This window comes from Hemitrygon akajei, chromosome 2, assembly GCF_048418815.1.
Source record: "Hemitrygon akajei chromosome 2, sHemAka1.3, whole genome shotgun sequence".
In the NCBI taxonomy this organism is placed as follows: Eukaryota; Metazoa; Chordata; class Chondrichthyes; order Myliobatiformes; family Dasyatidae; genus Hemitrygon; species Hemitrygon akajei.
This window is the reverse complement of record NC_133125.1, coordinates 18,905,685-18,917,139: the sequence shown is the minus strand read 5'-3', so window position 1 is coordinate 18,917,139 and position 11,455 is coordinate 18,905,685. Positions and strand designations below refer to the sequence as shown.

The 11,455-nt window shown below is 43.2% G+C and overlaps 1 protein-coding gene across 2 annotated transcripts in view; it reads left to right on the top strand.

The window, feature by feature from the left end:
• Positions 1 to 1,381: 1,381 nt before the first annotated feature.
• The window catches only part of pdzph1 (PDZ and pleckstrin homology domains 1), a 72,632-nt gene continuing 62,558 nt past the window's right edge, over positions 1,382 to 11,455 (top strand). For both annotated transcript variants that reach the window (XM_073068025.1, XM_073068023.1), the window contains exon 1: positions 1,382 to 1,572. The gene's annotated coding sequence lies outside the window, so the exon portion shown is untranslated. The remainder of the gene's footprint in view (positions 1,573 to 11,455) is intronic.

Here is an 11,455-nt window from a genome sequence, read left to right as displayed (position 1 = left end):
AGATAAAACCATTGCTTTTCTGTCATTTCCACTGTACCTCCTTAAGCTCACCACTGCGACATGACCCTTCCTGACCAGACCCCTCCATCTCGTTGAACGGTTATCAGAGTGAGAGAATCCCTGTTGCCCTCTGTGAGGAGATTGTATGGTGCCCCTGTGCCTACCTGAGTTGCTCCAGGTGCTCTGGTTTCCTCCCACAGTCCAGAGGCTTACAATCAGTTGGTTAGTTGGTCATTGTAAATTGTCCTGTGATCAGGCTAGGGAGGGTTGCTGGGCAGTTTGGCTCATTAGGCCAGAAGGGACTGTTCTGCGCTGTATCTCAAAATAAACAAATAACTAAATTAGTAGCACATCCTCTTTAGGTCTTCACACTAAATTGTTTCTAGCTCCTTACTGTTTACACAAAGCCCTACATATGAAGTGCACCACAGTCGATCAGTGGGTGATTTCCTTGTCTAGTTTCTCGTGGCTTGGATTACAATTCATCAGCAGACACACATTCAAATCCCCCATGACAACTGGAAAATTAAAATTCAAGGAAGTAAGTTAAAGCTGTAATCTAAACGTTGGCAGCAGCAATGGATTCAAAGTACATTTATTATCAAAAGTATGTATGCAGTATACAGCTCTGAGATTCGTCTTCCCCACAGACAGCCACAAAACAAAGAAAACCATGGAACCCGTTCGGAGAAAAGTATCAACCCACCCCCAAGCTAAAAAAAAATCATGAAAACGGCCCCCACCCCCAACGCAAAATAACAAATCACGCAAATGGCAACAAGAAAGAATGAACGAAAACAAAGAATATAAAACACAAAATTGAAAGAGTCCTTATTCAGTTCAGCTCAGTATTCATTATCAGGTATGATATTTTTGGGAAAAAACTTTAAAATTATATCATTCTTAAGGATAGAAGGAATAAACCACACTGAGCGAGTTCTATTGCATTTGTTTTGGTTAGGCTGAGAAAGCTTCCTGGAAAACAGCTCTACATCGGGGATGTCAGAATATAATGCTCTTTGAAACTGCCATTTTCTAGCCTTTAATCTGTATTGCAGCACATCTTCCGAATCACAAAATCCTCCTTCGATCAGCCAGATCTCATTTACAGGCTACAGAAACATAAAGGCAGCGGAATAAGAAGATGCAAAATAAAAATCATGTCCTTATTAGCTTCCTTAATAGTCTCCGCTCTTCCATTCAGGAAGAAGTTATTGCTTAAAAGCGCACAAAATCCTGAGGAAAGACACAGGTAGAGGATTTCTAATGGTCTGATGGATTAAGCAGAATAATCAGCTTCAGGGCTTAAAAGTAAAAATAGAAACAGTAAGTAGAGCAAGCAGAGAGACAAGTAAAACAAAAGATTCTGTTAGTGATTGCCGACACCGTAACATGTCTCCAAGGAGCCTCAGCACCCTTCCCTGTGGCGCCTCTTTTCGCATGGCTGGAGCCTTTTACACTGAAAAGGGAATCGTCTGAACTCCCAGTTTCAAAGAATTGGTGTTGACTGTTAGGCATGGATTACCACAGAGATAAATCTAACAGTATTTAGGAACCGCTGCCTGAAACCAGGTAAGAAACATAATCAGGATTGAGTAGGCATAACAATTTTACCACAGAGAGAAATTCAACTCTGTTACATTCCAAAATTTAACGCTTTGAAATAATGTTGTATTTAATTGGAGTGATCAATCCGTTTGATTTCCATTTCTTTCTTCCTTTTTTTTATTAGTACCACCTGGCCGCAGAACAACTTCAGCTAAGTTGCTTTGAGTGATATGCCCTGGGACTTTGTCACCTCTTTGACCAGCAAATGGTCTTAAGAGATGTGCACCCTGGTATTAGAGTCTAGGGTCTGTCACAAACAGAGACTATGTCAAATTTATAGCAGCATAACCTTCACTCTACTCGTTCATCCACTCTCAGGCATTTGTTATCCTTGCACGGCAGAAAAAACAAATTGTCCCACGGGCATTGATGGTGTCGGTCTTTATGTGGCAGAGACAGTAAGTTGTAGAATGACACGGCATGTAAAGAGGCTGCTCAGCCCATCATGGTGCCCTCTAAGCCAGTTCTACTTGCCTGCAGCTGGCTGATAGCCCTCCAAGCCCTCCCTTCCCAGCCATGGACTTGCGCAAATGTATTTTGAGAGTCACAATCGTACCTGCCTCAACTACTTTCTGTAGCAGCTTGTTCCATATACGCACCGCCCTCTGCATAAAGAACTGGTCCCGCAGGCCACATTTAAATCTGTCACCGCTCAACTTAAACCTATGCCTTTTAGTAGTGAAAATGATTATGCCTGATAAGATGGAGAAACATACTGATGAAAATGACTTCCATTATTTCCTGGTAATAATGTCATAGGAGTAGAATTAGGCCATTCAGCCCATTGAGTCTACTCTTCCATTCCATCATACCTAATTTATTATTCCTTTCAACCCCATTCCATTGCCTTCTCCCCTTAACCTTTAGTATCCTGACGATTCAGGAACTTATCAACCTCTAGCTTAAATATACCCAAAGACTTGACTTCCACAGAAGTTTGTGGCAGTGAATTCCACAGATTCACCATCCTTTGGCTAAAGAAACTCCTCCTCATTTCTGTTCTAAAGGGACGTACTTGTATTCTGAAACTTGCTCTTTGGTCCTAGACTCCCCAACAAAAGGAAATGTCCTTTCCACATCCACTCTACCTAGGCCTTTAATAGGTTTCAATGGGATCTCCACTCATTCTTTTAAACTGCAGTGAGTACAGACACAGAGCCATCAAACATTTCTCCTACATTAATGCTTTCATTCCCAGGATCATTCTCATATACCTCCTCTGGACTCTGTCCAATACCAGCACACCCTTTCTTGGGTAAGAGACCCAAAAACACGCAAAATACTGCAAGTACAGTGTGACCAATACCAATAATGGAGGTTATTTAAGCGATGGTTGAGGAGAGTTGTAGGAGTTTTTGGGTCTCTCAAGCTTCTATTAAATCTTTCCTCATTCAACTTAAACATATAGGCTCTAGTTCTAGATTCCCCAACCCTCAGAAAAAGACAATACATTTAGAGTAATAGAGTCCTAGAACACTACAGCAAGCAAACAGGTCCTTTGGCCCTCTAGTCTGTGCCAAAGCACTAAACTGTTTAGTCCCATCAATCTAGACGCGGACCATGATCCTCTATATCCTTTCTATCTATGTACCTATTCAAATGTCTCTTAAGTGTTGACAGCAAACCCACATTCACCGCTTCCACTGGCAGCTAGTTCCACACTCCCACCACCCTCTGAGTGACGAGTTTCCCCTCATGTTTCCCTTAAACTCTTCACCTTTTCCTCTTAACCCATAACCGTTGGCTCTACTCTCACCCAACCTCAATGGAAAAGGCCTGCTTATATTTACCCAGCAATACCCACCATAATTTTTGTATACCTCAATCAAATCTCACTTCAATCTTCTACATTCCAAGGAATAAACTTCTAACCTGTTCATTCTTCCTCTATAACCCAAGCCCGCAAGTCCCAGCAGCATCCCTGTAAATTTTCTCTGCATTCTTTCAATCTCATTTACATTTTTCCTGTAGGTAGTTTACCAAAACTGGAAACAATACTCCAAATAAGGCTTCACCAATGTCTTGTACAATTTCAACATAGCATCCTAACTCCTGTACTCAGTACATTGATTTATGAAGGCCAATGTGCCAAAAGCTTTCTTTACAACCCTATCTACCAGTGATGTCACATTCAAGGAATTATGGACCTGTATTCCGAGATCCCTTTGTTCTTCCTCACTCCTCGCTGCCCTACCACTCACCATGTAAGACCTACGCTGGTTGGTCCTCCTACGCTGGTGAGGTTGCAACACCTCACACTTGAATGCATTCAATTCCGTGAGCAATATTTCAATCCACTTCACCGGCTGGTCCAGATCCCACTGGAAGCTTTGATAGTCTTCCTCACTGTCCACTGCACCCCCAATCTTGCTGTCATCCACAAGTTTGCTGACCCAGTTAACCACATGATCATCCAGATCATTAATATAGATGACAAGCAACAATGGGCCCAGCACGAATCTCTGTGGTACACCACTAATCACAAGTCTCCAGTCAGAGAGCAACCATGTACTACCACTCTCTGGCTAAGCCAATGTTTTAATCCAATTTACTACTTCATCTTAAATGCCAAGCAACTCAGCCTTTTTCACCAACTACCATTCGGGACCTTGTCAAAGGCCTTGCCAAGGACCATCTAGACACCATCCACTACCTTCCCTTTATCAACTTTCCTGGTAATACTCAAAAAACTGATTAGATTGGTTGGACACTAATTACCATGCACAAAGCCATGTTGACTATCTCTAATCAGTCCCTGTCTGTGCAAGTAACTTCCAATAACTTTCCCACTGCTGATGTCAGGCTCCCTGGTCTATAATTTCCTGACTAATTCTTAGAGCCTTTCTTAAATAAAAGATAAAAACATTAACTATCCTCCAATCCTCTGGCTCTTCACTCATAGCTAAGGATGTTTTAAATCTCTCTTCTAGGGCCCCTGCAATGTCTGCACTTGCCTCCCACAGAGTCCAAGGGAACTTATCCACCCTGATTTGACTCAAGGCAGCAAACACCTCCTCCTTTGTAATCTGTATAGGGTCCATGATCTCACAGCTGCTTTGCCTCACTTCTATAGACTCTGTGTCCGAATAAAAACAGATACAAAGAAATTCATGTAAGATCTCCCATTTCTCTTTGGATTCCAAGCTTAGAATACCACCCTGAATACACCTCTTTTTCCTTAACTAGGGCCTCAATATCTCTTGAAAACCAAGGTTTCCTAAACTTGTTATCTTTGCCTTTTATTCAGACAGGAACATACAAACTCTGTACTCTCAAAATTTCACTTTTGAAGGCCTCCCCTTTACCAAATACACCTTTGCCAGAAAACCTGTCCCTATCCACACTTGCCAGATCCATCAAAATTGGCCTTTCTCCAATTTAGAATCTCAACCTGAGGAATAGACCTATTCTTTTCCATAATTCCCTTGAAACTAATGGCATTATACTCACCCCATGTAAAGTGTTCCTCTACACAAAGTTCTGTCACTTGTCCTGTCTCATTCCCTAATTGATCTAGAACCACACTCTCACAAGTTTTACAGAATGGGAGTCCCAGTCAACAAGTGGAAAATTAAAATCATCTACTAACACAACCTTATGTTTTTTAGAACAGTCTGCAATCTCTACAAAAATTCCTCTTCTAAATCCCATGCACTGTAGGATGGTCTATAATATGATCACATTAATGTGGTCATAACTTTCCAATTCCTCATTTCTACCTATAAACCCCACTAGACGAGCTCTCTAGTCTGTCCTGACTGAGCAATGCCATGACATGTTCCCTGACTAGTAATGCCACCCTTCCTCTTTTAATCTCTCCTGCACTATCACATCTAAAACAATGCAATCCAGGAACATTGAGCTGCCAATCTTGAAGCTTCTGCACTCAAGTCACACTAATGGATACAATGTCATAATTCCATGTGCTGACCCATACCCCAAGTCATCCATCTTTCCTACAATACTCATTGCATTGAAATATACGCAGCTTTGAATGTCAGTCCCACCATGCTTAACCTTTTGATTCCCAACTTTTATGTACTGTATGTTTAATGACATCTTTCTCCACAACTACTCCACTATCTGTTCTGGTGCTCTAGCCCATCCCTCTGCAACTGTAGTTTAAACTCCCACTCACCCCCACCCCACATGCAGTACTAGCAAACCTTCCCGCTAGGATATTAGTCCCCCTCCAGTTCAGGTGCAAGCCATTCGTTCTGTACAGGTCCCACCTTCCCTGGAAGAGAGACGAATGATCCAAAATCTGAAGCTCTCTTTCCAGCACTAACTCCTTAGCCACATGTTAAACTGTGTAATCTTCCGACTTCTGGCCTCACTAGCACATGAAGCAGTGGCAATCCTGAGATAACAACGGTGGAGGTTCTGACCTTTAACAAAGCACCTAACTCCCCGAACTCAGTTTGTGGGACCTCATCACCCTTCCTACCTATGTTATTGGCACCAATGTGGACTACGACCTCTGCCTGCTTACCCTCCCACTTATGGTGGGGACTTGATCCAAGATGACCCTGGCACCCAGGAGACAACAAACCATCTGGGAATCTACAGAACCTCCTTTCTGTTACCCATACCAAAAAATCCCCTATAACTGCAGCTTATCTCTTCTCCCCACTTCTCTCTGAACCCCAGAGTCAGACACCATGCCGGAGACTAGACACCATGGCTTTCTCCTTCTAGATCGCTTATGCTACCTCCTATCCTGATTGACCCAAAAATTGATCAAAAGCGGTTCTCAGGGGTTTCCAACTTACTTAATGCTATTGGTCTATGGCATAAAAAAGATTAGGAATCCCTGGTTTAACTAGATACCAGAGGTACGGTGAAAAAATGAAAGAGCAGATTATTATTTAAATGGTAAAAAAATGCAGTATGCTGTGTTGTGCAAGGGGACTTGGGAGTACTTGTGCATAAATCACAAAAGGTTGGTTTGCAGGTGCAGCAGGCTATCAAGAAGGCAAATAGAATGTTGGCCTTCATTGCTAGAGGGAATGAACTTAAGGGCAGGAAGGTTATGCTGTAACTATACAGGGTACTGGTGAGGCTGCACCTGGAGTACTGAGTGCAGTTCTGGTCTTACTTGAGGAAGAATATACTGGCTTTTGAGATGGTGCAGAGGAGGTTCACCAGGTTGATTCCAGAGATGAGGGAGTTAGACTATGAGGAGAGACTGAGTCGCCTGGGACTGTACTCACTGGAATTCAGAAGAATGAGAGGAGATCTTATAGAAACATATAAAATTATGAAAGGGATAGAAAAGATAGAGGCAGGAAAGTTGTTTCCACTGTTAGGTGTGACTAGAACTAGGGTACGTAGCCTCAAGATTCAGGGGGGAAAATTTAGGATGGAGATGAGGAGGAACTGCTTTTTCCCAGAGAGTGATGAATCTCTGGAGTTCTCTGCCCAATGAAGCAGTGGAGGCTACCTCAGAAAATATATTTAAGACAAGGTTGGATAGATTTTTGCATAGTAGGGGAATTAAGAGTTATGAGGAAAAGGCAAATAGGTGGAGATGAGTCCATGGTCAAATCAGCCATGATCTCGTTAAATGGCGGAGCAGGTTCGATGGGCCAGATGGCCTACTCCTGCTCCAATTTCTTATGTTATTTAACTTTAGTCTAGCAATAAATATAGTTCCTGCTCTACTATTTCCTTTCTCCTCTCTGGGTACCTTCTAGGTATGTTTTTTGCAGCTTCAGTTCCCTGTTTCACCCTCCTGTGCATGTCTATCCAATCATGAGCAACATAGAAATCATAAATGCACTCAGTCTTTTCCCAAGGGTTGGGGAAGCTAGAATTAGAGGGTATAGGTTTAAGGTGAGAGAGGGAAGATTTAATAGGAACTTGAGGGGCAGCTTTTTACTCAAAGCATGTTGTTGAGACAGGTACAAAAACAATTTTTAAAAGGGCGTCTTGCAGATAACAAGCGACACAGCATTAGATTGAACTGAACTGAATATGCCTGGACTCTTTCAATTTTGTATTTTATATTCCATATTTTTCACTTGTTTCTTTTTGGGTTTTTTTTGCTGTTTGTGCAATTTTTGATTTTTTTGCGTGTTGGGGGTGGGGTGCTATGAATGGGTTCCAGGGCTTTCTGTTTCATGGTTGTCTGTGAGAAGACAAATCTCAGAGTTGCACACATACTTTAATATTAAATGTACAGTACTCTGAACTCAAACTTTGACATTTTGGACAGGTCCATGGATAAGAAGGGTTTTGAAGGTTATGGGCCAATGCTGGCATATGGGACTAGGTTGGGTAGGGCATCTGGATCAGCGTGGATCAATTGGGCCGAAGGGCTGCTTTGTGCTGTGTATCTCTCTGAGCTTCTGACACAACACTGATTTTGGTTTTGGTTTACCATTATTGTCAGATCTACTGAGATACAGCCAAAAGCTTCTTTTCTACACTGTTCACACAGGTCTAACCTTCACACAGTGCATTGATAAGTAGAACTAGGTACAACAATAACAATGCAGAGTAAAATGTAATTCCCTGGTTAAGATTTCTACTGCTACGCCGTGGATTAGTTTACATCAGCAGCTTTATAGTAGCTGTAAAAGCAACGTGCCATGCTGGAAAGTACGTTTTGGCTTTGGCTAAAGATAAGGATACATGTTGTCCAACTTAGGAAAGCGAGTCAGCCAGTCAGGACAGCGGGATGTGAGAGAAGGTTCTGGAAAGCTGTGGGGGAGGATTTTCTGAAGGACGATAGTCAGGTTTGGGGGCTTTCGGCAGGAGCTGCGGGAAAGGGAAGATGCCACAGAATGCCGTTGGAAGGCAAGTCTCCCTTGCACAAAGTGCTTTCTGCAGATGAATGGCTCCAAGAAGGAAGGGTCAATACTTCCGAGAGAGAGCCCGTTTGTTCGAGATGGATTTCGAGAGAAGTTTGGAATGTGGTGTGTGCTTTCACGTAGACCGTGGGCCCAGTGTTTGAGTGAAAACAACTCCAGGACAAGCTCCAACTTCATGTGCACATTGGACTCGTTTAACAGTAGTGGGTCCTTTTATTTTTGTTCTCTTTTCTCTTTCTAACTGTTCAATAAAGCTGAAATTTGTAAATACACTTTCTTTATGATTTAACACAGTGTACAATCTGTTATTTCTTGCCGGCCGACAATTGTGTATAGGGAATATTTACCCAGCATTCACTCAAATTAAGGTTTCTTTAATTGGAACATCACAGCATTCCTGTTTGGTTGAACCCCAAATCATACCGACCTGATGCACCATCAATAACTCTTGGAGACGTGAAGCGAAAGATAGGCTTTTATTAGCTGGAAGAAAGCACTGTCAGCAGCAAGAGACCATCATACAACATCCTGGAGACTGAGGGAGGAGCAGTGCCTCCAATCGCCTTTATACAGGGGTGTGTGGGAGGAGCCACAGGAGCAGTCAGCGGGGGGGCATGTCCAGACAGGTATATGTAGTTCACCACACGACCCTAGACGTATATTGTTTGTGAAAGGAGGTTTCCTCACCACTGAGATACGTGGCTACTAGCGGGGCCCGCTGATGAGCCAAGTTGGCATATGAGTCCAGTGGGAGGGGTATAACAGTACAACAGCTAGAGAAAGGGCAGTGCAGGTGAACAATGAATTGTAAGATCATAAGGAGATAGAGTAAATTGTGAGGTCAAGAATCCATCTCATTGTACAAGGATTCTGACAGAAGCTGTCCTTGAACCTGGCGGTACATGCTTTCTGAGTTTTGTTCCACATGCTTGATGGGACAGGGGAGAAGAGAGAATGCGCATGGTGGGTGGGGTCTTTGATTATGCTGGCTGCTAATTATACGTCCTGGGTATGCTGTGTGCTGTGCGTGTGACTATTGGTACTGTGTTTTATATCTTGGCCCTAGAGGAACTCTGCTGTTTGGCTGTATTCATGTGTATGGGTGAATGACATTTATGCTTAAATTGAACTTGAACTTGAAGCACAGACAGAGTCCATGGAGGGGAGGCTGGTTTCTGCAATGTGCTGAGTTGTGTCCATGACTCTTTGCCGTTCCTTGTGGTCACGTGTAGAGCAGATACATGCAGATATCCTCCACCTTTATAATATTGTTTCCACGTCGTGCCTCAGGCTTACCACTGCTGAAACTTCTATTTGTGTTATTTCCAGACTCAACTTTTCCAAAATCCTCCCTGTGGCCTGCATCCTGTTTTCCGCTCATTCTTAAACATTGCAAAGCAGAACCTATGCTCCTTAGCCTCAGCTTGATAGTGAGGAGACTGTGTGGACAGACATTTCAGTGGGGGGCCTCCTCATTTACCCAGCAACATGTGCTTTAAAAAGTCGGTTACAAAGGTATATGGGATCAAAGATTCAAAGTGCATTTATTATCAAAGTATGAATGCAGTATACAACTCTGAGATTTGTCTTCCCACTGACAGTTACAAAACAAAGAAATGCCATGAAACCCATTCAAAAAAAACATTGAACATCCAACATGCAAAAAAAAAACAGGACAGATCATGCAAAGTCAAGTCAAGTCAAGTCACTTTTTATTGTCATTTCGATCATAACTGCTGGTACAGTACACAGTAAAAATGAGACAACGTTTTTCAGGACCATGGTGCTACATGAAACAGTACAAAAACTAGACTGAACTACATAAAAACAACACAGAAAAAAAAACTACACTAGACTACAGATCTACCCAGGACTGCATAAACTGCACAAAACAGTGCACTTAATAAACAATAAGTAATAAACAGGACAATAGGCACAGTAGAGGGCAGTAAGTTGGTGTCAGTCCAGACTCTGGGTATTGAGGAGTCTGATGGCTTGGAAGAAGAAACTGTTACATAGTCTGGTCGTGAGAGCAAAAAGAAACTGAGTGAAAAATTTAAAATACAGAACATCAAACCACAGAGTCATTGAAACAGTCTCGGAATGTACAGTTCAGTTCAGTTCCTTTTAACTGAGCGCTGTGTTGTTCCTTGATGGCAGGCCACAGAGACAGTCCGCTCCGATCAAAATCACACAAAATAGCAATAAAAAAAGGAGTTACCAGAAACACATATAACATGAACGACAGAGTCTGATGCACGGACTGCATTGAGTAAACCTTGCCCAAGACCTGAGACTCCAGCACCTTCCTCTGGGAGCAGAGAGAGACCAGTCACACGCAGGCTCCTTCCTCACATACAGAAACATACACAGATCATATACAGAAATAAGTAGTGCAAATGCATGGAAGTTTTCAGGAGCCTTTACAAAACAATGGTTTGACTACCAGTGGAATATCGTGCCTATTTCCAGGTGCCACGCATTAGGGAAACCCAGGAAGGTATTAGTTTGTGATGCACCATCAATAACTCTCCGAGACGTGAGGCGAGATATTGGCTCGGTCACTGGAATCTGTTCCAAGTATGAGTGGAAGCATGCAAGCCAGAGTTCAAAGGCAAGAGCTGCTTCGGAGTCTTGCGGATCAAGGTCTAATTTTTCTGGATGTAAAATGCTGTCCATGTTTTACACTCCCAGTCAATAAAATTCTCAGTGCTGCCCATGTCAAACAGGCAGCTGGTCCTGTGCCCCTCCACCAGGATGTCCATCATTGACCTTGCAAGCTGGTGTGGGGCGCTTTGGGTTACGGAGGCCAGAGTTGAAATGCCGTCTTGGTGCCCGGTAAGCACCAGTGGGTCGGGGGCGGGGCGATGTGGCGCCGACAAAGATGGCGGCCCCCATGCCTCGCACGAGGCGGGCAGGCAAGATGGCGGCGACCAAGATGGCGGCCCCCATGCTTCACACGCAGCGCTGCCCGACCCCACTCGTGGTTTAGACTTACAGACCTTGGCGAAATGGCCCTTCTTCCCGCAGCT